Genomic DNA, 25,227 nt, shown 5'->3' on the forward strand with positions numbered 1-25,227 from the left:
TACAAGGCTTCATTTGAGGCAGTGTTCATGAAAAACGATGAATGTATTTCAACACTCTACAGAATCTTTAGGTAGGCGATGTGTTATTTTGCCCTGATTTCTCAAATTAATTGTATTTTGAAGGAAAACAAGGTTCCACCGAGATTTGAACTCGGATCGCTGGATTCAGAGTCCAGAGTGCTAACCATTACACCATGGAACCCACGTCGAAAGCTTACCTTGAAGATTTCTTATAAACTTATCATGTCAATAGCTGATTAGAAACACAACGTCAACAAGCACAAAGAACACCCTCAGTGTTCTGCCGAAACCCGGGATCGAACCAGGGACCTTTAGATCTTCAGTCTAACGCTCTCCCAACTGAGCTATTTTGGCAGCACACAGAGGAAACCTTACGCTGCATCACCTGTCTGTCCATGTTCAGTTAAGCTAGCAAACTCCAACAAAAACCTTGCAACAACTTAATGTGTCTTTCTTGGTTGACAAGCTATGTGGAAGGCTATGCTTTGCCTTTGAAAAAGGATAACTTTCTCCCCGTTGGGAAATCTAACCCCGGGCTTCCGCGTGACAGGCGGAGATTCTGTCCACTATACTAACGAGGAGCACAGAATGCTTCTGTGTACTCCAAAAAAACGTGATTTACTGAACCACTTGTTTGGCTTCACCACTCTCTGCAAGAGTTTCGTCTTTGAAACAGAGCATTTTCCCTACCACACAGTGACGGTACAGGATCTAGAGTTCTTTTACAAGGCTTCATTTGAGGCAGTGTTCATGAAAAACGATGGATGTATTTCAACACTCTACAGAATCTTTAGGTAGGAGATGTGTTATTTTGCCCTGTTTTCTCAAATTAATTGTATTTTGAAGGAAAACAAGGTTCCACCGAGATTTGAACTCGGATCGCTGGATTCAGAGTCCAGAGTGCTAACCATTACACCATGGAACCCACGTCGAAAGCTTACCTTGAAGATTTCTTATAAACTTATCATGTCAATAGCTGATTAGAAACACAACGTCAACAAGCACAAAGAACACCCTCAGTGTTCTGCCGAAACCCGGGACCGAACCAGGGACCTTTAGATCTTCAGTCTAACGCTCTCCCAACTGAGCTATTTCGGCAGCACAAAGAGGAAACCTCACGCTGCATCACCTGTCTGTCCATGTTCAGTTAAGCTAGCAAGCTCCAACAAAATCCTTGCAACAACTTAATGTGTCTTTCTTGGGTGGAAAGCTATGTGGAAGGCTATGCTTTGCCTTTGAAAAAGAATAACTTTCTCCCCGTCGGGGAATCGAACCCCGGTCTTCCACGTGACAGGCGGAGATACTGTCCACTATACTAACGAGGAGCACAGAACGATACTGTGTACTCCAAAAAACGTGATTTACTGAACCACTTGTTAGGTTTCACCACTCTCTGCAGTGGTTTCGTCTTTGAAACAGAGCATTTTCCTTACCACACAGTGACGGTACAGGATCTAGAGTTCTTTTACAAGGCTTCATTTGAGGCAGTGTTCATGAAAAACGATGGATGTATTTCACCACTCTACAGACTCTTTAGGTAGGCGATGTGTTATTTTGCCCTGTTTTCTCAAATTAATTGTATTTTGAAGGAAAACAAGGTTCCACCAAGATTTGAACTCAGATCGCTGGATTCAGAGTTCAGAATGCTAACCATTACACCATGGAACCCACATCGAAAGCTTACCTTGAAGATTTCTCATAAACTTATCATGTCAATAGCTGATTAGAAACACAACGTCAACAAGCACAAAGAACACCCTCAGTGTTCTGCCGAAACCCAGGATCGAACCAGGCACCTTTAGATCTTCAGTCTAACGCTCTCCCAACTGAGCTATTTCGGCAGCACAAAGAGAAAACCTCACGCTGCATCACCTGTCTGTCCATGTTCAGTTAAGCTAGCATGCTCCAACAAAATCCTTGCAACAACTTAATGTGTCTTTCTTGGGTGGAAAGCTATGTGGAAGGCTATGCTTTGCCTTTGAAAAAGAATAACTTTCTCCCCGTCTGGGAATCGAACCATGGTGTTCCGCGTGACAGGCGGAGATACTGTCCACTATACTAACGAGAAGCACAGACCGATACTGTGTACTCCAAAAAATGTGATTTACTGAACCACTTGTTAGGTTTCACCACTCTCTGCAGTGGTTTCGTCTTTGAAACAGAGCATTTTCCTTACCACACAGTGACGGTACAGGATCTAGAGTTCTTTTACAAGGCTTCTGTTGAGGCAGTGTTCATGAAAAACGATGGATGTATTTCACCACTCTACAGACTCTTTAGGCAGACGATGTGTTATTTTGCCCTGTTTTCTCAAATTGATTATATTTTGAAGGAAAACAAGGTTCCACCGAGATTTGATCTCTGATCACTGGATTCAAAGTCCAGAGTGCTAAACATTACACCATGGAACCCACGTCGAAAGCTTACCTTGAAGATTTCTTATAAACTTATCATGTCAATAGCTGATTAGAAACACAACATCAACAAGCACAAAGAAGACCCTCAGTGTTCTGCCGAAACCCGGGATCGAACCAGGGACCTTTAGATCTTCAGTCTAACGCTCTCCCAACTGAGCTATTTCGGCAGCACAAAGAGGAAACCTCACGCTGCATCACCTGTCTGTCCATGTTCAGTTAAGCTAGCAAGCTCCAAATAAATCCTTGCAACAACTTAATGTGTCTTTCTTGGGTGGAAAGCTATGTGGAAGGCTATGCTTTGCCTTTGAAAAAGAATACCTTTCTCCCCGTCGGGGAATCGAACCCCGGTCTTCCGCGTGACAGGCGGAGATACTGTCCACTATACTAACGAGGAGCACAGAACGATACTGTGTACTCCAAAAAACGTGATTTACTGAACCACTTGTTAGATTTCACCACTCTCTGCAGTGGTTTCGTCTTTGAAACAGAGCATTTTCCTTCCCACACAGTGACGGTACAGGATCTAGAGTTCTTTTACAAGGCTTCATTTGAGGCAGTGTTCATGAAAAACGATGGATGTATTTCAACACTCTACAGAATCTTTAGGTAGGCGATGTGTTATTTTGCCCTGTTTTCTCAAATTAATTATATTTTGAAGGAAAACAAGGTTCCACCGAGATTTGAACTCGGATCGCTGGATTCAGAGTCCAGAGTGCTAACCATTACACCATGGAACCCACGTCAAAAGCATAGCTTGAATATTTCTTATAAACTTATCATGTCAAAAGCTGATTAGAAACACAATGACAACAAGCACAAAAAATACCCCCGGTGTTCTGCCGAAACCCGGGATCGAACCAGGGACCTTTAGATCTTCAGTCTAACGCTCTCCCAACTGAGCTATTTGGGCAGCACACAGAGGAAACCTCACGCTGCATCACCTGTCTGTCCATGTTCAGTTAAGCTAGCAAACTCCAACAAAAACCTTGCAACAACTTAATGTGTCTTTCTTGGGTGACAAGCTATGTGGAAGGCTATGCTTTGCCTTTGAAAAAGGATAACTTTCTCCCCATCGGGGAATCGAACCTCGGTCTTCCGCGTGACAGGCGGAGATACTGTCCACTATACTATTGAGGAGCACAGAACGATACTGTGTACTCCAAAAAACGTGATTTACTGAACCACTTGTTAGGTTTCACCACTCTCTGCAGTGGTTTCGTCTTTGAAACAGAGCATTTTCCTTCCCACACAGTGACGGTACAGGATCTAGAGTTCTTTTACAAGGCTTCATTTGAGGCAGTGTTCATGAAAATCGATGGATGTATTTCAACACTCTACAGAATCTTTAGGTAGGCGATGTGTTATTTTGCCCTGTTTTCTCAAATTAATTGTATTTTGAAGGAAAACAAGGTTCCACCGAGATTTGAACTCGGATTGCTGGACTCAGAGTCCAGAGTGCTAACCATTACACCATGGAACCCACGTCGAAAGCTTACCTTGAAGATTTCTTATAAACTTATCATGTCAATAGCTGATTAGAAACGCAACATCAACAAGCACAAAGAAGACCCTCATTGTTCTGCCGAAACCCGGGATCGAACCAGGGACCTTTAGATCTTCAGTCTAACGCTCTCCCAACTGAGCTATTTCGGCAGCACACAGAGAAAACCTCACGCTGCATCACCTGTCTGTCCATGTTCAGTTAAACTAGCAAACTCCAACAAAAACCTTGCAACAACTTAATGTGTCTTTCTTGGGTGACAAGCTATGTGGAAGGCTATGCTTTGCCTTTGAAAAAGGATAACTTTCTCCTCGTCGGGAAATCTAACCCCGGGCTTCCGCGTGACAGGTGGAGAATCTGTCCACTATACTAACAAGGAGCACAGAACTATACTGTGTACTCCAAAAAACGTGATTTACTGAACCACTTGTTTGGCTTCACCACTCTCTGCAAGAGTTTCGTCTTTGAAACAGAGCATTTTCCTTACCACACAGTAACGGTACAGGATCTAGAGTTCTTTTACAAGGCTTCATTTGAGGCAGTGTACATGAAAAACGATGGATGTATTTCACCACTCTACAGACTCTTTAGGTAGACGATGTGTTATTTTGCCCTGTTTTCTCAAATTAATTATATTTTGAAGGAAAACAAGGTTCCACCGAGATTTGAACTCAGATTGCTGGATTCAGAGTCCAGAGTGCTAACCATTACACCATGGAACCCACGACAAAAGCATATCTTGAAGATTTCTTATAAACTTATCATGTCAAAAGCTGATTAGAAACACAATGACAACAAGCACAAAAAACACCCCCGGTGTTCTGCCGAAACCCGGGATCGAACCAGGGACCTTTAGATCTTCAGTCTAACGCTCTCCCAACTGAGCTATTTCGGCAGCACACAGAGGAAACCTTACGCTTCATCACCTGTCTGTCCATGTTCAGTTAAGCTAGCAAATTCAACAAAAACCTTGCAACAACTTAATGTGTCTTTCTTGGGTGGAAAGCTATGTGGAAGGCTATGCATTGCCTTTGAAAAAGAGTAACTTTCTCCCCGTCAGGGAATCGAACCCCGGTCTTTCGCGTGACAGGCGGAGATACTGTCCACTATACTAACGAGGAGCACAGAAAGATACTGTGTACTCCAAAAATGTGATTTATTGAACCACTTGTTAGGTTTCACCACTCTCTGCAGTGGTTTCGTCTTTGAAACAGAGCATTTTCCCTACCACACAGTGACGGTACAGGATCTAGAGTTCTTTTACAAGGCTTCATTTGAGGCAGTGTTCATGAAAAACGATGGATGTATTTCACCACTCTACAGACTCTTTAGGTAGGCGATGTGTAATTTTGCCCTGTTTTCTCAAATTAATTGTATTTTGAAGGAAAACAAGGTTCCACCGAGATTTGAACTCGGATCGCTGGATTCAGAGTCCAGAGTGCTAACCATTACACCATGGAACCCACGTCGAAAGCTTACCTTGAAGATTTCTTATAAACTTATCATGTCAATAGCTGATTAGAAACACAACGTCAACAAGCACAAAGAACACCCTCAGTGTTCTGCCGAAACCCGGGATCGAACCAGGGACCTTTAGATCTTCAGTCTAACGCTCTCCCAACTGAGCTATTTTGGCAGCACACAGAGGAAACCTTACGCTGCATCACCTGTCTGTCCATGTTCAGTTAAGCTAGCAAACTCCAACAAAAACCTTGCAACAACTTAATGTGTCTTTCTTGGTTGACAAGCTATGTGGAAGGCTATGCTTTGCCTTTGAAAAAGGATAACTTTCTCCCCGTTGGGAAATCTAACCCCGGGCTTCCGCGTGACAGGCGGAGATTCTGTCCACTATACTAACGAGGAGCACAGAATGCTTCTGTGTACTCCAAAAAAACGTGATTTACTGAACCACTTGTTTGGCTTCACCACTCTCTGCAAGAGTTTCGTCTTTGAAACAGAGCATTTTCCCTACCACACAGTGACGGTACAGGATCTAGAGTTCTTTTACAAGGCTTCATTTGAGGCAGTGTTCATGAAAAACGATGGATGTATTTCAACACTCTACAGAATCTTTAGGTAGGCAATGTGTTATTTTGCCCTGTTTTCTCAAATTAATTGTATTTTGAAGGAAAACAAGGTTCCACCGAGATTTGAACTCGGATCGCTGGATTCAGAGTCCAGAGTGCTAACCATTACACCATGGAACCCACGTCGAAAGCTTACCTTGAAGATTTCTTATAAACTTATCATGTCAATAGCTGATTAGAAACACAACATCAACAAGCACAAAGAACACCCTCAGTGTTCTGCCGAAACCCGGGACCGAACCAGGGACCTTTAGATCTTCAGTCTAACGCTCTCCCAACTGAGCTATTTCGGCAGCACAAAGAGGAAACCTCACGCTGCATCACCTGTCAGTTATGTTCAGTTAAGCTAGCAAGCTCCAACAACATCCTTGCAACAACTTAATGTGTCTTTCTTTGGTGGAAAGCTATGTGGAAGGCTATGCTTTGCCTTTGAAAAAGAATAGCTTTCTCCCCGTCTGAGAATCGAACCATGGTGTTCCGCGTGACAGGCGGAGATACTGTCCACTATACTAACGAGGAGCACAGAACGCTTCTGTGTACTCCAAAAAAACGTGATTTACTGAACCATTTGTTTGGATTCACCACTCTCTGCAAGAGTTTCGTCTTTGAAACAGAGCATTTTCCCTACCACACAGTGACGGTACAGGATCTAGAGTTCTTTTACAAGGCTTCATTTGAGGCAGTGTTCATGAAAAACGATGGATGTATTTCACCACTCTACAGACTCTTTAGGTAGGCGATGTGATATTTTGCCCTGTTTTCTCAAATTAATTGTATTTTGAAGGAAAACAAGGTTCCACCGAGATTTGAACTCGGATCACTGGATTCAAAGTCCAGAGTGCTAACCATTACACCATGGAACCCACGTAGAAAGCTTACCTTGAAGATTTCTTATAAACTTATCATGTCAAAAGCTGATAAGAAACACAACGTCAACAAGCACAAAGAAGACCCTCAGTGTTCTGCCGAAACCCGCGATCGAACCAGGAACCTTTAGATCTTCAGGCTAACGGTCTCCCAACTGAGCAATTTCGGCAGCACAAAGAGGAGACCTCACGCTGCATCACCTGTCTGTCCATGTTCAGTTAAGCTAGCAAGCTCCAACAAAATCCTTGCAACAACTTAATGTGTCTTTCTTGGGTGGAAAGCTATGTGGAAGGCTATGCTTTGCCTTTGAAAAAGAATAACTTTCTCCCCGTCGGGGAATCGAACCCCGGTCTTCCGCGTGACAGGCGGAGACACTGTCCACTATACTAACGAGGAGCACAGAACGATATTGTGTACTCCAAAAAACGTGATTTACTGAACCACTTGTTAGGTTTCACCACTCTCTGCAGTGGTTTCGTCTTTGAAACAGAGCATTTTCCCTACCACACAGTGACGGTACAGGATCTAGAGTTCTTTTACAAGGCTTCATTTGAGGCAGTGTTCATGAAAAACGATGGATGTATTTCAACACTCTACAGAATCTTTAGGTAGGCGATGTGTTATTTTGCCCTGTTTTCTCAAATTAATTGTATTTTGAAGGAAAACAAGGTTCCACCGAGATTTGAACTCGGATCGCTGGATTCAGAGTCCAGAGTGCTAACCATTACACCATGGAACCCACGTCAAAAGCGTACCTTGAAGATTTCTTGAAAACTTATCATGTCAATAGCTGATTAGAAACACAACGTCAACAAGCACAAAGAACACCCTCAGTGTTCTGCCGAAACCCGGGATCGAACCAGGGACCTTTAGATCTTCAGTCTAACGCTCTCCCAACTGAGCTATTTCGGCAGCACACAGTGGAAACCTCACGGTGCATCTCCTGTATGTCCACAATCAGTTAAGCTACCAAGCTCCAACAAAATCCTTGCAACAACTTAATGTGTCTTTCTTGGGTGGAAAGCTATGTGGAAGGCTATGCTTTGCCTTTGAAAAAGAATAACTTTCTCCCCGTCGGGGAATCGAACCCCGGTCTTCCGCGTGACAGGCGGAGATACTGTCCACTATACTAACGAGGAGCACAGAACGATACTGTGTACTCCAAAAAACGTGATTTACTGAACCACTTGTTAGGTTTCACCACTCTCTTTTCCTTACCACACAGTGATGGTACAGGATCTAGAGTTCTTTTACAAGGCTTCATTTGAGGCAGTGTTCATGAAAAACAATGGATGTATTTCACCACTCTACAGAATCTTTAGGTAGGCAATGTGTTATTTTGCCCTGTTTTCTCAAATTAATTGTATTTTGAAGGAAAGCAAGGTTCCACCGAGACTTGAACTCGGATCGCTGGATTCAGAGTCCAGAGTGCTAACCATTACACCATGGAACCCACGTCGAAAGCTTACCTTGAAGATTTCTTATAAATTTATCATGTCAATAGCTTATTAGAAACACAACGTCAACAAGCACAAAGAAGACCCTCAGTGTTCTGCCGAAACCCGGTATCGAACCAGGGACCTTTAGATCTTCAGGCTAACGCTCTCCCAACTGAGCTATTTCGGCAGCACAAAGAGGAAGCCTCACGCTGCATCACCTGTCTGTCCACGATCAGTTAAGCTAGCAAGCTCCAACAAAATCCTTGCAACAACTTAATGTGTCTTTCTTGGGTGGAAAGCTATGTGGAAGGCTATGCTTTGCCTTTGAAAAAGAATAACTTTCTCCCCGTCAGGGAATCGAACCCCTGTCTTCCGCGTGACAGGCGGAGATACTGTCCACTATACTAAAGAGAAGCACAGACCGATACTGTGTACTCCAAAAAACATGATTTACTGAACCACTTGTTAGGTTTCACCACTCTCTGCAGTGGTTTCGTCTTTGAAACAGAGCATTTTCCTTACCACACAGTGACGGTACAGGATCTAGAGTTCTTTTACAAGGCTTCATTTGAGGCAGTGTTCATGAAAAACGATGGATGTATTTCACCACTCTACAGACTCTTTAGGTAGGCAATGTGTTATTTTGCCCTGTTTTCTCAAATTAATTGTATTTTGAAGGAAAACAAGGTTCCACCGAGATTTGAACTCGGATCGCTGGATTCAGAGTCCAGAGTGCTAACCATTACACCATGGAATCCACTTCGAAAGCTAACCTTGAAGATTTCTTATAAACTTATCATGTCAATAGCTGATTAGAAACACACCGTCAACAAGCACAAAGAAGACCCTCAGTGTTCTGCCGAAACCCGGGATCGAACCAGGGACCTTTAGATCTTCAGTCTAACGCTCTCCCAACTGAGCTATTTCGGCAGCACACAGAGAAAACCTCACGGTGCATCACCTGTCTGTCCACGATCAGTTAAGCTAGCAAACTCCAACAAAAACCTTGCAACAACTTAACGTGTCTTTCTTGGTTGACAAGCTATGTGGAAGGCTATGCTTTGCCTTTGAAAAAGGATAATTTTCTCCCCGTTGGGAAATCTAACCCCGGGCTTCCGCGTGACAGGCGGAGATTCTGTCCACTATACTAACGAGGAGCACAGAATGCTTCTGTGTACTCCAAAAAAACGTGATTTACTGAACCACTTGTTTGGCTTCACCACTCTCTGCAAGAGTTTCGTCTTTGAAACAGAGCATTTTCCCTACCACACAGTGACGGTACAGGATCTAGAGTTCTTTTACAAGGCTTCATTTGAGGCAGTGTTCATGAAAAACGATGGATGTATTTCAACACTCTACAGAATCTTTAGGTAGGCAATGTGTTATTTTGCCCTGTTTTCTCAAATTAATTGTATTTTGAAGGAAAACAAGGTTCCACCGAGATTTGAACTCGGATCGCTGGATTCAGAGTCCAGAGTGCTAACCATTACACCATGGAACCCACGTCGAAAGCTTACCTTGAAGATTTCTTATAAACTTATCATGTCAATAGCTGATTAGAAACACAACATCAACAAGCACAAAGAACACCCTCAGTGTTCTGCCGAAACCCGGGACCGAACCAGGGACCTTTAGATCTTCAGTCTAACGCTCTCCCAACTGAGCTATTTCGGCAGCACAAAGAGGAAACCTCACGCTGCATCACCTGTCTGTCCATGTTCAGTTAAGCTAGCAAGCTCCAACAAAATCCTTGCAACAACTTAATGTGTCTTTCTTGGGTGGAAAGCTATGTGGAAGGCTATGCTTTGCCTTTGAAAAAGAATAACTTTCTCCCCGTCTGGGAATCGAACCCCGGTCTTCCGCGTGACAGGCGGAGATACTGTCCACTATACTAACGAGGAGCACAGAACGATACTGTGTACTCCAAAAAACGTGATTTACTGAACCACTTGTTAGGTTTCACCACTCTCTGCAGTGGTTTCGTCTTTGAAACAGAGCATTTTCCTTACCACACAGTGACGGTACAGGATCTAGAGTTCTTTTACAAGGCTTCATTTGAGGCAGTGTTCATGAAAAACGATGGATGTATTTCACCACTCTACAGACTCTTTAGGTAGGCGATGTGTTATTTTGCCCTGTTTTCTCAAATTAATTGTATTTTGAAGGAAAACAAGGTTCCACCAAGATTTGAACTCAGATCGCTGGATTCAGAGTTCAGAATGCTAACCATTACACCATGGAACCCACATCGAAAGCTTACCTTGAAGATTTCTCATAAACTTATCATGTCAATAGCTGATTAGAAACACAACGTCAACAAGCACAAAGAACACCCTCAGTGTTCTGCCGAAACCCAGGATCGAACCAGGCACCTTTAGATCTTCAGTCTAACGCTCTCCCAACTGAGCTATTTCGGCAGCACAAAGAGAAAACCTCACGCTGCATCACCTGTCTGTCCATGTTCAGTTAAGCTAGCATGCTCCAACAAAATCCTTGCAACAACTTAATGTGTCTTTCTTGGGTGGAAAGCTATGTGGAAGGCTATGCTTTGCCTTTGAAAAAGAATAACTTTCTCCCCGTCTGGGAATCGAACCATGGTGTTCCGCGTGACAGGCGGAGATACTGTCCACTATACTAACGAGAAGCACAGACCGATACTGTGTACTCCAAAAAATGTGATTTACTGAACCACTTGTTAGGTTTCACCACTCTCTGCAGTGGTTTCGTCTTTGAAACAGAGCATTTTCCTTACCACACAGTGACGGTACAGGATCTAGAGTTCTTTTACAAGGCTTCTGTTGAGGCAGTGTTCATGAAAAACGATGGATGTATTTCACCACTCTACAGACTCTTTAGGTAGACGATGTGTTATTTTGCCCTGTTTTCTCAAATTGATTATATTTTGAAGGAAAACAAGGTTCCACCGAGATTTGAACTCTGATCACTGGATTCAAAGTCCAGAGTGCTAAACATTACACCATGGAACCCACGTCGAAAGCTTACCTTGAAGATTTCTTATAAACTTATCATGTCAATAGCTGATTAGAAACACAACATCAACAAGCACAAAGAAGACCCTCAGTGTTCTGCCGAAACCCGGGATCGAACCAGGGACCTTTAGATCTTCAGTCTAACGCTCTCCCAACTGAGCTATTTCGGCAGCACACAGAGGAAACCTCACGGTGCATCACCTGTCTGTCCACAATTAGTTAAGCTACCAAGCTCCAACAAAATCCTTGCAACAACTTAATGTGTCTTTCTTGGGTGGCAAACTATGTGGAAGGCTATGGTTGGCCTTTGAAAAAGGGCAACTTTCTCCCCGTCTGGGAATCGAACCCCGGTGTTCCGCGTGACAGGCGGAGATACTGTCCACTATACTAACGAGAAGCACAGACCGATACTGTGTACTCCAAAAAACGTGATTTACTGAACCACTTGTTAGGTTTCACCACTCTCTGCAGTGGTTTCGTCTTTGAAACAGAGCATTTTCCTTACCACACAGTGACGGTACAGGATCTAGAGTTCTTTTACAAGGCTTCTGTTGAGGCAGTGTTCATGAAAAATGATGGATGTATTTCACCACTCTACAGACTCTTTAGGTAGACGATGTGTTATTTTGCCCTGTTTTCTCAAATTAATTATATTTTGAAGGAAAACAAGGTTCCACCGAGATTTGAACTCGGATCGCTGGATTGAGAGTCCAGAGTGCTAACCATTACACCATGGAACCCACGACAAAAGTATAGCTTGAATATTTCTTATAAACTTATCATGTCAAAAGCTGATTAGAAACACAATGACAACAAGCAAAAAAAATACCCCCGGTGTTCTGCCTAAACCCGGGATCGACCAAGGGACCTTTAGATCTTCAGTCTAACGCTCTCCCAAATGAGCTATTTCGGCAGCACAAAGAAGAAACCTCACGCTGCGTCACCTGTCTGTCCATGTTCAGTTAAGCTAGCAAGCTCCAACAAAATCCTTGCAACAACTTAATGTGTCTTTCTTTGGTGGAAAGCTATGTGGAAGGCTATGCTTTGCCTTTGAAAAAGAATAACTTTCTCCCCGTCAGGGAATCGAACTCCGGTCTTCCGCATGACAGGCGGAGATACTGTCCACTATACTAACGAGGAGCACAGAACGATACTGTGTACTCCAAAAAACGTGATTTACTGAACCACTTGTTAGGTTTCACCACTCTCTGCAGTGGTTTCGTCTTTGAAACAGAGCATTTTCCTTACCACACAGTGACGGTACAGGATCTAGAGTTCTTTTACAAGGCTTCTGTTGAGGCAGTGTTCATGAAAAACGATGGATGTATTTCACCACTCTACAGACTCTTTAGGTAGACGATGTGTTATTTTGCCCTGTTTTCTCAAATTAATTATATTTTGAAGGAAAACAAGGTTCCACCGTGATTTGAACTCAGATCGCTGGATTCAGAGTCCAGAGTGCTAACCATTACACCATGAAACCCACGAAGAAAGCTTATCTTCAAGATTTCTTATAAACTTATCATGTCAATAGATGATTAGAAACACAACGTCAACAAGCACAAAGAACACCCTCAGTGTTTTGCCGAAACCCGGGATCGAACCAGGGACCTTTAGATCTTCAGTCTAACGCTCTCCCAACTGAGCTATTTCGGCAGCACACAGAGGAAACCTCACGGTGCATCACCTGTCTGTCCACGATCAGTTAAGCTAGCAAGCTCCAACAAAAACCTTGCAACAACTTAATGTGTCTTTCTTGGGTGGAAAGCTATGTGGAAGGCTATGCTTTGCCTTTGAAAAAGAATACCTTTCTCCCCGTCGGGGAATCGAACCCCGGTCTTCCGCGTGACAGGCGGAGATACTGTCCACTATACTAACGAGGAGCACAGAACGATACTGTGTACTCCAAAAAACGTGATTTACTGAACCACTTGTTAGATTTCACCACTCTCTGCAGTGGTTTCGTCTTTGAAACAGAGCATTTTCCTTCCCACACAGTGACGGTACAGGATCTAGAGTTCTTTTACAAGGCTTCATTTGAGGCAGTGTTCATGAAAAACGATGGATGTATTTCAACACTCTACAGAATCTTTAGGTAGGCGATGTGTTATTTTGCCCTGTTTTCTCAAATTAATTATATTTTGAAGGAAAACAAGGTTCCACCGAGATTTGAACTCGGATCGCTGGATTCAGAGTCCAGAGTGCTAACCATTACACCATGGAACCCACGTCAAAAGCATAGCTTGAATATTTCTTATAAACTTATCATGTCAAAAGCTGATTAGAAACACAATGACAACAAGCACAAAAAATACCCCCGGTGTTCTGCCGAAACCCGGGATCGAACCAGGGACCTTTAGATCTTCAGTCTAACGCTCTCCCAACTGAGCTATTTGGGCAGCACACAGAGGAAACCTCACGCTGCATCACCTGTCTGTCCATGTTCAGTTAAGCTAGCAAACTCCAACAAAAACCTTGCAACAACTTAATGTGTCTTTCTTGGGTGACAAGCTATGTGGAAGGCTATGCTTTGCCTTTGAAAAAGGATAACTTTCTCCCCATCGGGGAATCGAACCTCGGTCTTCCGCGTGACAGGCGGAGATACTGTCCACTATACTAACGAGGAGCACAGAACGATACTGTGTACTCCAAAAAAACGTGATTTACTGAACCACTTGTTAGGTTTCACCACTCTCTGCAGTGGTTTCGTCTTTGAAACAGAGCATTTTCCTTCCCACACAGTGACGGTACAGGATCTAGAGTTCTTTTACAAGGCTTCATTTGAGGCAGTGTTCATGAAAAACGATGGATGTATTTCACCACTCTACAGACTCTTTAGGTAGGCGATGTGTTATTTTGCCCTGTTTTCTCAAATTAATTGTATTTTGAAGGAAAACAAGGTTCCACCGAGATTTGAACTCGGATCACTGGATTCAAAGTCCAGAGTGCTAACCATTACACCATGGAACCCACGTCGAAAGCTTAACTTGAAGATTTCTTATAAACTTATCATGTCAAAAGCTGATTAGAAACACAACATCAACAAGCACAAAGAAGACCCTGAGTGGTCTGCCGAAACCCGGAATCGAACCAGGGACCTTTATATCTTCAGTCTAACGCTCTCCCAACTGAGCTATTTCAGCAGCACAAAGAGGAAACCTCACGCTGCATCACCTGTCTGTCCATGTTCAGTTAAGCTAGCCAGCTCCAACAAAATCCTTGCAACAACTTAATGTGTCTTTCTTTTGTGGAAAGCTATGTGGAAGGCTATGCTTTGCCTTTGAAAAAGAATAATTTTCTCCCCGTCGGGGAATCGAACCCCGGTTTTCCGCGTAACAGGCGGAGATACTGTCCACTATACTAACGAGGAGCACAGAACGATACTGTGTACTCCAAAAAACGTGATTTACTGAACCACTTGTTAGGTTTCACCACTCTCTGCAGTGGTTTCGTCTTTGAAACAGAGCATTTTCCTTACCACACAGTGACGGTACAGGATCTAGAGTTCTTTTACAAGGCTTCATTTGAGGCAGTGTTCATGAAAAACGATGGATGTATTTCACCACTCTACAGACTCTTTAGGTAGATGATGTGTTATTTTGCCCTGTTTTCTCAAATTAATTATATTTTGAAGGAAAACAAGGTTCCACCGAGATTTGAACTCGGATCGCTGGATTCAGAGTCCAGAGTGCTAACCATTACACCATGGAACCCACGTAGAAAGCTTACCTTGAAGATTTCTTATAAACTTATCATGTCAATAGCTGATTAGAAACACAACGTCAACAAGCACAAAGAACACCCTCAGTGTTCTGCCGAAACCCGTGATCGAACCAGGGACCTTTAGATCTTCAGTCTAACGCTCTCCCAACTGAGCTATTTCGGCAGCACAAAGAGGAAACCTCACGCTGCATCACCTGTCTGTCCATGTTCAGTTAAGCTAGCAAGCTCCAACAAAATCCTTGCAACAACTTAATGTGTCTTTCTTAGGTGGAATGCTATGTGGAAGGCTATGCTTTGCCTTTGAAAAAGAATAACTTTCTCCCCGTCGGGGAATCGAACCCCGGTCTTCCACGTGACAGGCGGAGATACTGTCCACTATACTAACGAGGAGCACAGAACGATACTGTGTACTCCAAAAAACGTGATTTACTGAACCACTTGTTAGGTTTCACCACTCTCTGCAGTGGTTTCGTCTTTGAAACAGAGCATTTTCCTTCCCACACAGTGACGGTACAGGATCTAGAGTTCTTTTACAAGGCTTCATTTGAGGCAGTGTTCATGAAAAACGATGGATGTATTTCACCACTCTACAGACTCTTTAGGTAGGCGATGTGTTATTTTGCACTGTTTTCTCAAATTAATTGTATTTTGAAGGAAAACAAGGTTCCACCGAGATTTGAACTCGGATCACTGGATTCAAAGTCCAGAGTGCTAACCATTACACCATGGAACCCATGTCGAAACCTTCCCTTGAAGATTTCTTATAAACGTATCATGTCAATAGCTGATTAGAAACGCAACATCAACAAGCACAAAGAAGACCCTCAGTGTTCTGCCGAAACCCGGGATCAAACCAGGGACCTTTAGATCTTCAGTCTAACGCTCTCCCAACTGAGCTATTTCGGCAGCACAAAGAGGACACCTCACGCTGCATCACCTGTCTGTCCATGTTCAGTTAAGCTAGCAAGCTCCAACAAAATCCTTGCAACAACTTAATGTGTCTTTCTTGGGTGGAAAGCTATGTGGAAGGCTATGCTTTGCCTTTGAAAAAGAATAACTTTCTCCCCGTCGGGGAATCGAACCCTGGTATTCCGCGTGACAGGCGGAGATACTGTCCACTATACTAACGAGGAGCACAGAACAACACTGTGTACTCCAAAAAACGTGATTTACTGAACCACTTGTTTGGCTTCACCACTCTCTGCAAGAGTTTCGTCTTTGAAACAGAGCATTTTCCCTACCACACAGTGACGGTACAGGATCTAGAGTTCTTTTACAAGGCTTCATTTGAGGCAGTGTTCATGAAAAACGATGGATGTATTTCAACACTCTACAGAATCTTTAGGTAGGCGATGTGTTATTTTGCCCTGTTTTCTCAAATTAATTGTGTTTTGGAGGAAAACAAGGTTCCACCGAGATTTGAACTCGGATCACTGGATTCAAAGTCCAGAGTGCTAACCATTACACCATGGAACCCACGACAAAAGCATAGCTTGAATATTTCTTATAAACTTATCATGTCAAAAGCTGATTAGAAACACAATGACAACAAGCACAAAAAATACCCCCGGTGTTCTGCCGAAACCCGGGATCGAACCAGGGACCTTTAGATCTTCAGTCTAACGCTCTCCCAACTGAGCTATTTCGGCAGCACACAGAGTAAACCTCACGCTGCATCACCTGTCTGTCCATGTTCGGTTAAGCTAGCAAACTCCAACAAAAACCTTGCAACAACTTAATGTGTCTTTCTTGGGTGACAAGCTATGTGGAAGGCTATGCTTTGCCTTTGAAAAAGCATAACTTTCTCCCCGTCGGGAAATCTAACCCCGGGCTTCCGCGTGACAGGCGGAGATTCTGTCCACTATACTAACGAGGAGCACAGAACGCTTCTGTGTACTCCAAAAAAACGTGATTTACTGAACCACTTGTTTGGCTTCACCACTCTCTGCAAGAGTTTCGTCTTTGAAACATAGCATTTTCCCTACCACACAGTGACGGTACAGGATCTAGAGTTCTTTTACAAGGCTTCATTTGAGGCAGTGTTCATGAAAAACGATGGATGTATTTCACCACTCTACAGACTCTTTAGGTAGGCGATGTGTTATTTTGCCCTGTTTTCTCAAATTAATTGTATTTTGAAGGAAAACAAGGTTCCACCGAGATTTGAACTCGGATCGCTGGATTCAGAGTCCAGAGTGCTAACCATTACACCATGGAACCCACGTCGAAAGCTTACCTTGAAGATTTCTTATAAACTTATCATTTCGGCAGCACACAGATGAAACCTCACGGTGCATCACCTGTCTGTCCACAATCAGTTAAGCTACCAAGCTCCAACAAAACCCTTGCAACAACTTAATGTGTCTTTCTTGGGTGGCAAACTATGTGGAAGGCTATGGTTGGCCTTTGAAAAAGGGCAACTTTCTCCCCGTCTGCGAATCGAACCCCGGTGTTCCGCGTGACAGGCGGAGATACTGTCCACTATACTAACGAGAAGCACATACCGATACTGTGTACTCCAAAAACGTGATTTACTGAACCACTTGTTAGGTTTCACCACTCTCTGCAGTGGTTTTGTCTTTGAAACAGAGCATTTTCCTTACCACACAGTGACGGTACAGGATCTAGAGTTCTTTTACAAGGCTTCTGTTGAGGCAGTGTTCATGAAAAATGATGGATGTATTTCACCACTCTACAGACTCTTTAGGTAGACAATGTGTTATTTTGCCCTGTTTTCTCAAATTAATTATATTTTGAAGGAAAACAAGGTTCCACCGAGATTTGAACTCGGATCGCTGGATTCAGAGTCCAGAGTGCTAACCATTACACCATGGAACCCACATCAAAAGCTTAGCTTGAATACTTCTTATAAACTTATCATGTCAAAAGCTGATTAGAAACACAACATCAACAAGCACAAAGAACACCCTCAGTGTTCTGCCGAAACCCGGGATTGAACCAGGGACCTTTAGATCTTCAGTCTAACGCTCTCCCAACTGAGCTATTTCGGCAGCACAAAGAGGAAACCTCACGCTGCATCACCTGTCTGTCCATGTTCAGTTAAGCTAGCAAGCTCCAACAAAATCCTTGCAACAACTTAATGTGTCTTTCTTGGGTGGAATGCTATGTGGAAGGCTATGCTTTGCCTTTGAAAAAGAATAACTTTCTCCCCGTCGGGGAACCGAACCCCGGTCTTCCGCGTGACAGGCGGAGATACTGTCCACTATACTAACGAGGAGCACAGAACAATACTGTGTACTCCAAAAAACGTGATTTACTGAACCACTTGTTAGGTTTCACCACTCTCTGCAGTGGTTTCGTCTTTGAAACAGAGCATTTTCCTTCCCACACAGTGACGGTACAGGATCTAGAGTTCTTTTACAAGGCTTCATTTGAGGCAGTGTTCATGAAAAACGATGGATGTATTTCACCACTCTACAGACTCTTTAGGTAGGCGATGTGTTATTTTGCCCTGTTTTCTCAAATTAATTGTATTTTGAAGGAAAACAAGGTTCCACCTAGATTTGAACTCGGATCGCTGGATTTAGAGTCCAGAGTGCTAACCATTACACCATGGAACCCACATCAAAAGCTTATCTTGAAGATTTCTTATAAACTTATCATGTCAAAAGCTGATTAGAAACACAACGTCAACAAGCACAAAGAACACCCTCAGTGTTCTGCCGAAACCCGGGATCGAACCAGGGACCTTTAGATCTTCAGTCTAACACTCTCCCAAATGAGCTATTTCGGCAGCACACAGAGTAAACCTCACGCTGCATCACCTGTCTGTCCATGTTCAGTTAAGCTAGCAAGCTCCAACAAAATCCTTGCAACAACTTAATGTGTCTTTCTTGGGTGGAAAGCTATGTGGAAGGCTATGCTTTGCCTTTGAAAAAGAATAACTTTCTCCCCGTCGGGGAATCGAACCCCGGTCTTCCGCGTGACAGGCGGAGATACTGTCCACTATACTAACGAGGAGCACAGAACGATACTGTGTACTCCAAAAAACGTGATTTACTGAACCACTTGTTAGGTTTCACCACTCTCTGCAGTGGTTTCGTCTTTGAAACAGAGCATTTTCCTTCCCACACAGTGACGGTACAGGATCTAGAGTTCTTTTACAAGGCTTCATTTGAGGCAGTGTTCATGAAAAACGATGGATGTATTTCACCACTCTACAGACTCTTTAGGTAGGCGATGTGTTATTTTGCCCTGTTTTCTCAAATTAATTGTATTTTGAAGGAAAACAAGGTTCCACCTAGATTTGAACTCGGATCGCTGGATTTATAGTCCAGAGTGCTAACCATTACACCATGGAACCCACATCAAAAGCTTATCTTGAAGATTTCTTATAAACTTATCATGTCAAAAGCTGATTAGAAACACAACGTCAACAAGCACAAAGAACACCCTCAGTGTTCTGCCGAAACCCGGGATCGAACCAGGGACCTTTAGATCTTCAGTCTAACGCTCTCCCAACTGAGCTATTTCGGCAGCACACAGAGTAAACCTCACGCTGCATCACCTGTCTGTCCATGTTCAGTTAAGCTAGCAAGCTCCAACAAAATCCTTGCAACAACTTAATGTGTCTTTCTTGGGTGGAAAGCTATGTGGAAGGCTATGCTTTGCCTTTGAAAAAGAATAACTTTCTCCCCGTCGGGGAATCGAACCCCGGTCTTCCGCGTGACAGGCGGAGATACTGTCCACTATACTAACGAGGAGCACAGAACGATACTGTGTACTCCAAAAAACGTGATTTACTGAACCACTTGTTAGGTTTCACCACTCTCTGCAGTGGTTTCGTCTTTGAAACAGAGCATTTTCCTTCCCACACAGTGACGGTACAGGATCTAGAGTTCTTTTACAAGGCTTCATTTGAGGCAGTGTTCATGAAAAACGATGGATGTATTTCACCACTCTACAGACTCTTTAGGTAGGCGATGTGTTATTTTGCCCTGTTTTCTCAAATTAATTGTATTTTGAAGGAAAACAAGGTTCCACCGAGATTTGAACTCGGATCACTGGATTCAAAGTCCAGAGTGCTAACCATTACACCATGGAACCCACGTCGAAAGCTTACCTTGAAGATTTCTCATAAACTTATCATGTCAATAGCTGATTAGAAACACAACGTCAACAAGCACAAAGAACACCCTCAGTGTTCTGCCGAAACCCAGGATCGAACCAGGCACCTTTAGATCTTCAGTCTAACGCTCTCCCAACTGAGCTATTTCGGCAGCACAAAGAGAAAACCTCACGCTGCATCACCTGTCTGTCCATGTTCAGTTAAGCTAGCATGCTCCAACAAAATCCTTGCAACAACTTAATGTGTCTTTCTTGGGTGGAAAGCTATGTGGAAGGCTATGCTTTGCCTTTGAAAAAGAATAACTTTCTCCCCGTCTGGGAATCGAACCATGGTGTTCCGCGTGACAGGCGGAGATACTGTCCACTATACTAACGAGAAGCACAGACCGATACTGTGTACTCCAAAAAATGTGATTTACTGAACCACTTGTTAGGTTTCACCACTCTCTGCAGTGGTTTCGTCTTTGAAACAGAGCATTTTCCTTACCACACAGTGACGGTACAGGATCTAGAGTTCTTTTACAAGGCTTCTGTTGAGGCAGTGTTCATGAAAAACGATGGATGTATTTCACCACTCTACAGACTCTTTAGGCAGACGATGTGTTATTTTGCCCTGTTTTCTCAAATTGATTATATTTTGAAGGAAAACAAGGTTCCACCGAGATTTGATCTCTGATCACTGGATTCAAAGTCCAGAGTGCTAAACATTACACCATGGAACCCACGTCGAAAGCTTACCTTGAAGATTTCTTATAAACTTATCATGTCAATAGCTGATTAGAAACACAACATCAACAAGCACAAAGAAGACCCTCAGTGTTCTGCCGAAACCCGGGATCGAACCAGGGACCTTTAGATCTTCAGTCTAACGCTCTCCCAACTGAGCTATTTCGGCAGCACAAAGAGGAAACCTCACGCTGCATCACCTGTCTGTCCATGTTCAGTTAAGCTAGCAAGCTCCAAATAAATCCTTGCAACAACTTAATGTGTCTTTCTTGGGTGGAAAGCTATGTGGAAGGCTATGCTTTGCCTTTGAAAAAGAATACCTTTCTCCCCGTCGGGGAATCGAACCCCGGTCTTCCGCGTGACAGGCGGAGATACTGTCCACTATACTAACGAGGAGCACAGAACGATACTGTGTACTCCAAAAAACGTGATTTACTGAACCACTTGTTAGATTTCACCACTCTCTGCAGTGGTTTCGTCTTTGAAACAGAGCATTTTCCTTCCCACACAGTGACGGTACAGGATCTAGAGTTCTTTTACAAGGCTTCATTTGAGGCAGTGTTCATGAAAAACGATGGATGTATTTCAACACTCTACAGAATCTTTAGGTAGGCGATGTGTTATTTTGCCCTGTTTTCTCAAATTAATTATATTTTGAAGGAAAACAAGGTTCCACCGAGATTTGAACTCGGATCGCTGGATTCAGAGTCCAGAGTGCTAACCATTACACCATGGAACCCACGTCAAAAGCATAGCTTGAATATTTCTTATAAACTTATCATGTCAAAAGCTGATTAGAAACACAATGACAACAAGCACAAAAAATACCCCCGGTGTTCTGCCGAAACCCGGGATCGAACCAGGGACCTTTAGATCTTCAGTCTAACGCTCTCCCAACTGAGCTATTTGGGCAGCACACAGAGGAAACCTCACGCTGCATCACCTGTCTGTCCATGTTCAGTTAAGCTAGCAAACTCCAACAAAAACCTTGCAACAACTTAATGTGTCTTTCTTGGGTGACAAGCTATGTGGAAGGCTATGCTTTGCCTTTGAAAAAGGATAACTTTCTCCCCATCGGGGAATCGAACCTCGGTCTTCCGCGTGACAGGCGGAGATACTGTCCACTATACTATTGAGGAGCACAGAACGATACTGTGTACTCCAAAAAACGTGATTTACTGAACCACTTGTTAGGTTTCACCACTCTCTGCAGTGGTTTCGTCTTTGAAACAGAGCATTTTCCTTCCCACACAGTGACGGTACAGGATCTAGAGTTCTTTTACAAGGCTTCATTTGAGGCAGTGTTCATGAAAATCGATGGATGTATTTCAACACTCTACAGAATCTTTAGGTAGGCGATGTGTTATTTTGCCCTGTTTTCTCAAATTAATTGTATTTTGAAGGAAAACAAGGTTCCACCGAGATTTGAACTCGGATTGCTGGACTCAGAGTCCAGAGTGCTAACCATTACACCATGGAACCCACGTCGAAAGCTTACCTTGAAGATTTCTTATAAACTTATCATGTCAATAGCTGATTAGAAACGCAACATCAACAAGCACAAAGAAGACCCTCATTGTTCTGCCGAAACCCGGGATCGAACCAGGGACCTTTAGATCTTCAGTCTAACGCTCTCCCAACTGAGCTATTTCGGCAGCACACAGAGAAAACCTCACGCTGCATCACCTGTCTGTCCATGTTCAGTTAAACTAGCAAACTCCAACAAAAACCTTGCAACAACTTAATGTGTCTTTCTTGGGTGACAAGCTATGTGGAAGGCTATGCTTTGCCTTTGAAAAAGGATAACTTTCTCCTCGTCGGGAAATCTAACCCCGGGCTTCCGCGTGACAGGTGGAGAATCTGTCCACTATACTAACAAGGAGCACAGAACTATACTGTGTACTCCAAAAAACGTGATTTACTGAACCACTTGTTTGGCTTCACCACTCTCTGCAAGAGTTTCGTCTTTGAAACAGAGCATTTTCCTTACCACACAGTAACGGTACAGGATCTAGAGTTCTTTTACAAGGCTTCATTTGAGGCAGTGTACATGAAAAACGATGGATGTATTTCACCACTCTACAGACTCTTTAGGTAGACGATGTGTTATTTTGCCCTGTTTTCTCAAATTAATTATATTTTGAAGGAAAACAAGGTTCCACCGAGATTTGAACTCAGATTGCTGGATTCAGAGTCCAGAGTGCTAACCATTACACCATGGAACCCACGACAAAAGCATATCTTGAAGATTTCTTATAAACTTATCATGTCAAAAGCTGATTAGAAACACAATGACAACAAGCACAAAAAACACCCCCGGTGTTCTGCCGAAACCCGGGATCGAACCAGGGACCTTTAGATCTTCAGTCTAACGCTCTCCCAACTGAGCTATTTCGGCAGCACACAGAGGAAACCTTACGCTGCATCACCTGTCTGTCCATGTTCAGTTAAGCTAGCAAATTCAACAAAAACCTTGCAACAACTTAATGTGTCTTTCTTGGGTGGAAAGCTATGTGGAAGGCTATGCATTGCCTTTGAAAAAGAGTAACTTTCTCCCCGTCAGGGAATCGAACCCCGGTCTTTCGCGTGACAGGCGGAGATACTGTCCACTATACTAACGAGGAGCACAGAAAGATACTGTGTACTCCAAAAATGTGATTTATTGAACCACTTGTTAGGTTTCACCACTCTCTGCAGTGGTTTCGTCTTTGAAACAGAGCATTTTCCCTACCACACAGTGACGGTACAGGATCTAGAGTTCTTTTACAAGGCTTCATTTGAGGCAGTGTTCATGAAAAACGATGGATGTATTTCACCACTCTACAGACTCTTTAGGTAGGCGATGTGTAATTTTGCCCTGTTTTCTCAAATTAATTGTATTTTGAAGGAAAACAAGGTTCCACCGAGATTTGAACTCGGATCGCTGGATTCAGAGTCCAGAGTGCTAACCATTACACCATGGAACCCACGTCGAAAGCTTACCTTGAAGATTTCTTATAAACTTATCATGTCAATAGCTGATTAGAAACACAACGTCAACAAGCACAAAGAACACCCTCAGTGTTCTGCCGAAACCCGGGATCGAACCAGGGACCTTTAGATCTTCAGTCTAACGCTCTCCCAACTGAGCTATTTTGGCAGCACACAGAGGAAACCTTACGCTGCATCACCTGTCTGTCCATGTTCAGTTAAGCTAGCAAACTCCAACAAAAACCTTGCAACAACTTAATGTGTCTTTCTTGGTTGACAAGCTATGTGGAAGGCTATGCTTTGCCTTTGAAAAAGGATAACTTTCTCCCCGTTGGGAAATCTAACCCCGGGCTTCCGCGTGACAGGCGGAGATTCTGTCCACTATACTAACGAGGAGCACAGAATGCTTCTGTGTACTCCAAAAAAACGTGATTTACTGAACCACTTGTTTGGCTTCACCACTCTCTGCAAGAGTTTCGTCTTTGAAACAGAGCATTTTCCCTACCACACAGTGACGGTACAGGATCTAGAGTTCTTTTACAAGGCTTCATTTGAGGCAGTGTTCATGAAAAACGATGGATGTATTTCAACACTCTACAGAATCTTTAGGTAGGCAATGTGTTATTTTGCCCTGTTTTCTCAAATTAATTGTATTTTGAAGGAAAACAAGGTTCCACCGAGATTTGAACTCGGATCGCTGGATTCAGAGTCCAGAGTGCTAACCATTACACCATGGAACCCACGTCGAAAGCTTACCTTGAAGATTTCTTATAAACTTATCATGTCAATAGCTGATTAGAAACACAACATCAACAAGCACAAAGAACACCCTCAGTGTTCTGCCGAAACCCGGGACCGAACCAGGGACCTTTAGATCTTCAGTCTAACGCTCTCCCAACTGAGCTATTTCGGCAGCACAAAGAGGAAACCTCACGCTGCATCACCTGTCAGTTATGTTCAGTTAAGCTAGCAAGCTCCAACAACATCCTTGCAACAACTTAATGTGTCTTTCTTTGGTGGAAAGCTATGTGGAAGGCTATGCTTTGCCTTTGAAAAAGAATAGCTTTCTTCCCGTCTGAGAATCGAACCATGGTGTTCCGCGTGACAGGCGGAGATACTGTCCACTATACTAACGAGGAGCACAGAACGCTTCTGTGTACTCCAAAAAAACGTGATTTACTGAACCATTTGTTTGGATTCACCACTCTCTGCAAGAGTTTCGTCTTTGAAACAGAGCATTTTCCCTACCACACAGTGACGGTACAGGATCTAGAGTTCTTTTACAAGGCTTCATTTGAGGCAGTGTTCATGAAAAACGATGGATGTATTTCACCACTCTACAGACTCTTTAGGTAGGCGATGTGATATTTTGCCCTGTTTTCTCAAATTAATTGTATT

The 25,227-nt window shown here is 43.3% G+C and overlaps 50 non-coding genes across 50 annotated transcripts; all 50 read right to left on the reverse strand.

The window, feature by feature from the left end:
* Positions 1–130: 130 nt before the first annotated feature.
* trnaq-cug (transfer RNA glutamine (anticodon CUG)) lies at positions 131–202 on the reverse strand. Its single transcript has one exon. It is a non-coding gene; the product is annotated as a tRNA-Gln (tRNA).
* Positions 203–302: 100 nt separating this feature from the next.
* On the reverse strand, positions 303–375 carry trnaf-gaa (transfer RNA phenylalanine (anticodon GAA)). Its single transcript has one exon. It is a non-coding gene; the product is annotated as a tRNA-Phe (tRNA).
* A 499-nt stretch (positions 376–874) lies between these two features.
* trnaq-cug (transfer RNA glutamine (anticodon CUG)) lies at positions 875–946 on the reverse strand. Its single transcript has one exon. It is a non-coding gene; the product is annotated as a tRNA-Gln (tRNA).
* Positions 947–1,046: 100 nt separating this feature from the next.
* trnaf-gaa (transfer RNA phenylalanine (anticodon GAA)) lies at positions 1,047–1,119 on the reverse strand. The gene has a single exon. It is a non-coding gene; the product is annotated as a tRNA-Phe (tRNA).
* A 1,413-nt stretch (positions 1,120–2,532) lies between these two features.
* Positions 2,533–2,605, reverse strand: trnaf-gaa (transfer RNA phenylalanine (anticodon GAA)). The gene has a single exon. It is a non-coding gene; the product is annotated as a tRNA-Phe (tRNA).
* Positions 2,606–3,103: 498 nt separating this feature from the next.
* trnaq-cug (transfer RNA glutamine (anticodon CUG)) lies at positions 3,104–3,175 on the reverse strand. Its single transcript has one exon. It is a non-coding gene; the product is annotated as a tRNA-Gln (tRNA).
* A 100-nt stretch (positions 3,176–3,275) lies between these two features.
* trnaf-gaa (transfer RNA phenylalanine (anticodon GAA)) lies at positions 3,276–3,348 on the reverse strand. Its single transcript has one exon. It is a non-coding gene; the product is annotated as a tRNA-Phe (tRNA).
* Positions 3,349–4,018: 670 nt separating this feature from the next.
* trnaf-gaa (transfer RNA phenylalanine (anticodon GAA)) lies at positions 4,019–4,091 on the reverse strand. Its single transcript has one exon. It is a non-coding gene; the product is annotated as a tRNA-Phe (tRNA).
* A 498-nt stretch (positions 4,092–4,589) lies between these two features.
* Positions 4,590–4,661, reverse strand: trnaq-cug (transfer RNA glutamine (anticodon CUG)). Its single transcript has one exon. It is a non-coding gene; the product is annotated as a tRNA-Gln (tRNA).
* A 100-nt stretch (positions 4,662–4,761) lies between these two features.
* Positions 4,762–4,834, reverse strand: trnaf-gaa (transfer RNA phenylalanine (anticodon GAA)). The gene has a single exon. It is a non-coding gene; the product is annotated as a tRNA-Phe (tRNA).
* Positions 4,835–5,330: 496 nt separating this feature from the next.
* Positions 5,331–5,402, reverse strand: trnaq-cug (transfer RNA glutamine (anticodon CUG)). Its single transcript has one exon. It is a non-coding gene; the product is annotated as a tRNA-Gln (tRNA).
* A 100-nt stretch (positions 5,403–5,502) lies between these two features.
* Positions 5,503–5,575, reverse strand: trnaf-gaa (transfer RNA phenylalanine (anticodon GAA)). The gene has a single exon. It is a non-coding gene; the product is annotated as a tRNA-Phe (tRNA).
* Positions 5,576–6,074: 499 nt separating this feature from the next.
* Positions 6,075–6,146, reverse strand: trnaq-cug (transfer RNA glutamine (anticodon CUG)). Its single transcript has one exon. It is a non-coding gene; the product is annotated as a tRNA-Gln (tRNA).
* A 100-nt stretch (positions 6,147–6,246) lies between these two features.
* On the reverse strand, positions 6,247–6,319 carry trnaf-gaa (transfer RNA phenylalanine (anticodon GAA)). The gene has a single exon. It is a non-coding gene; the product is annotated as a tRNA-Phe (tRNA).
* Positions 6,320–6,817: 498 nt separating this feature from the next.
* On the reverse strand, positions 6,818–6,889 carry trnaq-uug (transfer RNA glutamine (anticodon UUG)). Its single transcript has one exon. It is a non-coding gene; the product is annotated as a tRNA-Gln (tRNA).
* Positions 6,890–7,560: 671 nt separating this feature from the next.
* trnaq-cug (transfer RNA glutamine (anticodon CUG)) lies at positions 7,561–7,632 on the reverse strand. Its single transcript has one exon. It is a non-coding gene; the product is annotated as a tRNA-Gln (tRNA).
* Positions 7,633–7,732: 100 nt separating this feature from the next.
* trnaf-gaa (transfer RNA phenylalanine (anticodon GAA)) lies at positions 7,733–7,805 on the reverse strand. Its single transcript has one exon. It is a non-coding gene; the product is annotated as a tRNA-Phe (tRNA).
* Positions 7,806–8,274: 469 nt separating this feature from the next.
* trnaq-cug (transfer RNA glutamine (anticodon CUG)) lies at positions 8,275–8,346 on the reverse strand. The gene has a single exon. It is a non-coding gene; the product is annotated as a tRNA-Gln (tRNA).
* Positions 8,347–9,017: 671 nt separating this feature from the next.
* On the reverse strand, positions 9,018–9,090 carry trnaq-cug (transfer RNA glutamine (anticodon CUG)). Its single transcript has one exon. It is a non-coding gene; the product is annotated as a tRNA-Gln (tRNA).
* A 99-nt stretch (positions 9,091–9,189) lies between these two features.
* Positions 9,190–9,262, reverse strand: trnaf-gaa (transfer RNA phenylalanine (anticodon GAA)). Its single transcript has one exon. It is a non-coding gene; the product is annotated as a tRNA-Phe (tRNA).
* Positions 9,263–9,761: 499 nt separating this feature from the next.
* Positions 9,762–9,833, reverse strand: trnaq-cug (transfer RNA glutamine (anticodon CUG)). Its single transcript has one exon. It is a non-coding gene; the product is annotated as a tRNA-Gln (tRNA).
* Positions 9,834–9,933: 100 nt separating this feature from the next.
* On the reverse strand, positions 9,934–10,006 carry trnaf-gaa (transfer RNA phenylalanine (anticodon GAA)). The gene has a single exon. It is a non-coding gene; the product is annotated as a tRNA-Phe (tRNA).
* A 1,241-nt stretch (positions 10,007–11,247) lies between these two features.
* trnaq-uug (transfer RNA glutamine (anticodon UUG)) lies at positions 11,248–11,319 on the reverse strand. The gene has a single exon. It is a non-coding gene; the product is annotated as a tRNA-Gln (tRNA).
* Positions 11,320–11,419: 100 nt separating this feature from the next.
* On the reverse strand, positions 11,420–11,492 carry trnaf-gaa (transfer RNA phenylalanine (anticodon GAA)). The gene has a single exon. It is a non-coding gene; the product is annotated as a tRNA-Phe (tRNA).
* Positions 11,493–11,990: 498 nt separating this feature from the next.
* On the reverse strand, positions 11,991–12,062 carry trnae-cuc (transfer RNA glutamic acid (anticodon CUC)). Its single transcript has one exon. It is a non-coding gene; the product is annotated as a tRNA-Glu (tRNA).
* Positions 12,063–12,905: 843 nt separating this feature from the next.
* trnaf-gaa (transfer RNA phenylalanine (anticodon GAA)) lies at positions 12,906–12,978 on the reverse strand. Its single transcript has one exon. It is a non-coding gene; the product is annotated as a tRNA-Phe (tRNA).
* Positions 12,979–13,476: 498 nt separating this feature from the next.
* Positions 13,477–13,548, reverse strand: trnaq-cug (transfer RNA glutamine (anticodon CUG)). The gene has a single exon. It is a non-coding gene; the product is annotated as a tRNA-Gln (tRNA).
* Positions 13,549–13,648: 100 nt separating this feature from the next.
* trnaf-gaa (transfer RNA phenylalanine (anticodon GAA)) lies at positions 13,649–13,721 on the reverse strand. The gene has a single exon. It is a non-coding gene; the product is annotated as a tRNA-Phe (tRNA).
* Positions 13,722–14,220: 499 nt separating this feature from the next.
* Positions 14,221–14,292, reverse strand: trnaq-uug (transfer RNA glutamine (anticodon UUG)). Its single transcript has one exon. It is a non-coding gene; the product is annotated as a tRNA-Gln (tRNA).
* A 671-nt stretch (positions 14,293–14,963) lies between these two features.
* trnaq-cug (transfer RNA glutamine (anticodon CUG)) lies at positions 14,964–15,035 on the reverse strand. The gene has a single exon. It is a non-coding gene; the product is annotated as a tRNA-Gln (tRNA).
* Positions 15,036–15,706: 671 nt separating this feature from the next.
* trnaq-uug (transfer RNA glutamine (anticodon UUG)) lies at positions 15,707–15,778 on the reverse strand. The gene has a single exon. It is a non-coding gene; the product is annotated as a tRNA-Gln (tRNA).
* A 100-nt stretch (positions 15,779–15,878) lies between these two features.
* trnaf-gaa (transfer RNA phenylalanine (anticodon GAA)) lies at positions 15,879–15,951 on the reverse strand. The gene has a single exon. It is a non-coding gene; the product is annotated as a tRNA-Phe (tRNA).
* Positions 15,952–16,449: 498 nt separating this feature from the next.
* Positions 16,450–16,521, reverse strand: trnaq-uug (transfer RNA glutamine (anticodon UUG)). The gene has a single exon. It is a non-coding gene; the product is annotated as a tRNA-Gln (tRNA).
* Positions 16,522–16,621: 100 nt separating this feature from the next.
* On the reverse strand, positions 16,622–16,694 carry trnaf-gaa (transfer RNA phenylalanine (anticodon GAA)). Its single transcript has one exon. It is a non-coding gene; the product is annotated as a tRNA-Phe (tRNA).
* A 499-nt stretch (positions 16,695–17,193) lies between these two features.
* trnaq-cug (transfer RNA glutamine (anticodon CUG)) lies at positions 17,194–17,265 on the reverse strand. Its single transcript has one exon. It is a non-coding gene; the product is annotated as a tRNA-Gln (tRNA).
* Positions 17,266–17,811: 546 nt separating this feature from the next.
* Positions 17,812–17,883, reverse strand: trnaq-cug (transfer RNA glutamine (anticodon CUG)). Its single transcript has one exon. It is a non-coding gene; the product is annotated as a tRNA-Gln (tRNA).
* Positions 17,884–17,983: 100 nt separating this feature from the next.
* trnaf-gaa (transfer RNA phenylalanine (anticodon GAA)) lies at positions 17,984–18,056 on the reverse strand. Its single transcript has one exon. It is a non-coding gene; the product is annotated as a tRNA-Phe (tRNA).
* A 1,241-nt stretch (positions 18,057–19,297) lies between these two features.
* trnay-aua (transfer RNA tyrosine (anticodon AUA)) lies at positions 19,298–19,369 on the reverse strand. Its single transcript has one exon. It is a non-coding gene; the product is annotated as a tRNA-Tyr (tRNA).
* Positions 19,370–19,469: 100 nt separating this feature from the next.
* Positions 19,470–19,542, reverse strand: trnaf-gaa (transfer RNA phenylalanine (anticodon GAA)). Its single transcript has one exon. It is a non-coding gene; the product is annotated as a tRNA-Phe (tRNA).
* A 498-nt stretch (positions 19,543–20,040) lies between these two features.
* Positions 20,041–20,112, reverse strand: trnaq-uug (transfer RNA glutamine (anticodon UUG)). Its single transcript has one exon. It is a non-coding gene; the product is annotated as a tRNA-Gln (tRNA).
* Positions 20,113–20,955: 843 nt separating this feature from the next.
* Positions 20,956–21,028, reverse strand: trnaf-gaa (transfer RNA phenylalanine (anticodon GAA)). The gene has a single exon. It is a non-coding gene; the product is annotated as a tRNA-Phe (tRNA).
* A 498-nt stretch (positions 21,029–21,526) lies between these two features.
* trnaq-cug (transfer RNA glutamine (anticodon CUG)) lies at positions 21,527–21,598 on the reverse strand. Its single transcript has one exon. It is a non-coding gene; the product is annotated as a tRNA-Gln (tRNA).
* Positions 21,599–21,698: 100 nt separating this feature from the next.
* Positions 21,699–21,771, reverse strand: trnaf-gaa (transfer RNA phenylalanine (anticodon GAA)). The gene has a single exon. It is a non-coding gene; the product is annotated as a tRNA-Phe (tRNA).
* Positions 21,772–22,441: 670 nt separating this feature from the next.
* On the reverse strand, positions 22,442–22,514 carry trnaf-gaa (transfer RNA phenylalanine (anticodon GAA)). The gene has a single exon. It is a non-coding gene; the product is annotated as a tRNA-Phe (tRNA).
* A 498-nt stretch (positions 22,515–23,012) lies between these two features.
* On the reverse strand, positions 23,013–23,084 carry trnaq-cug (transfer RNA glutamine (anticodon CUG)). The gene has a single exon. It is a non-coding gene; the product is annotated as a tRNA-Gln (tRNA).
* A 100-nt stretch (positions 23,085–23,184) lies between these two features.
* On the reverse strand, positions 23,185–23,257 carry trnaf-gaa (transfer RNA phenylalanine (anticodon GAA)). The gene has a single exon. It is a non-coding gene; the product is annotated as a tRNA-Phe (tRNA).
* A 496-nt stretch (positions 23,258–23,753) lies between these two features.
* On the reverse strand, positions 23,754–23,825 carry trnaq-cug (transfer RNA glutamine (anticodon CUG)). Its single transcript has one exon. It is a non-coding gene; the product is annotated as a tRNA-Gln (tRNA).
* Positions 23,826–23,925: 100 nt separating this feature from the next.
* trnaf-gaa (transfer RNA phenylalanine (anticodon GAA)) lies at positions 23,926–23,998 on the reverse strand. Its single transcript has one exon. It is a non-coding gene; the product is annotated as a tRNA-Phe (tRNA).
* A 499-nt stretch (positions 23,999–24,497) lies between these two features.
* Positions 24,498–24,569, reverse strand: trnaq-cug (transfer RNA glutamine (anticodon CUG)). The gene has a single exon. It is a non-coding gene; the product is annotated as a tRNA-Gln (tRNA).
* Positions 24,570–24,669: 100 nt separating this feature from the next.
* trnaf-gaa (transfer RNA phenylalanine (anticodon GAA)) lies at positions 24,670–24,742 on the reverse strand. Its single transcript has one exon. It is a non-coding gene; the product is annotated as a tRNA-Phe (tRNA).
* Between the last annotated feature and the right edge of the window lie 485 nt (positions 24,743–25,227).

Source organism: Astyanax mexicanus, chromosome 15 (genome assembly GCF_023375975.1).
Source record: "Astyanax mexicanus isolate ESR-SI-001 chromosome 15, AstMex3_surface, whole genome shotgun sequence".
NCBI classification, from domain to species: domain Eukaryota; kingdom Metazoa; phylum Chordata; class Actinopteri; order Characiformes; family Acestrorhamphidae; genus Astyanax; species Astyanax mexicanus.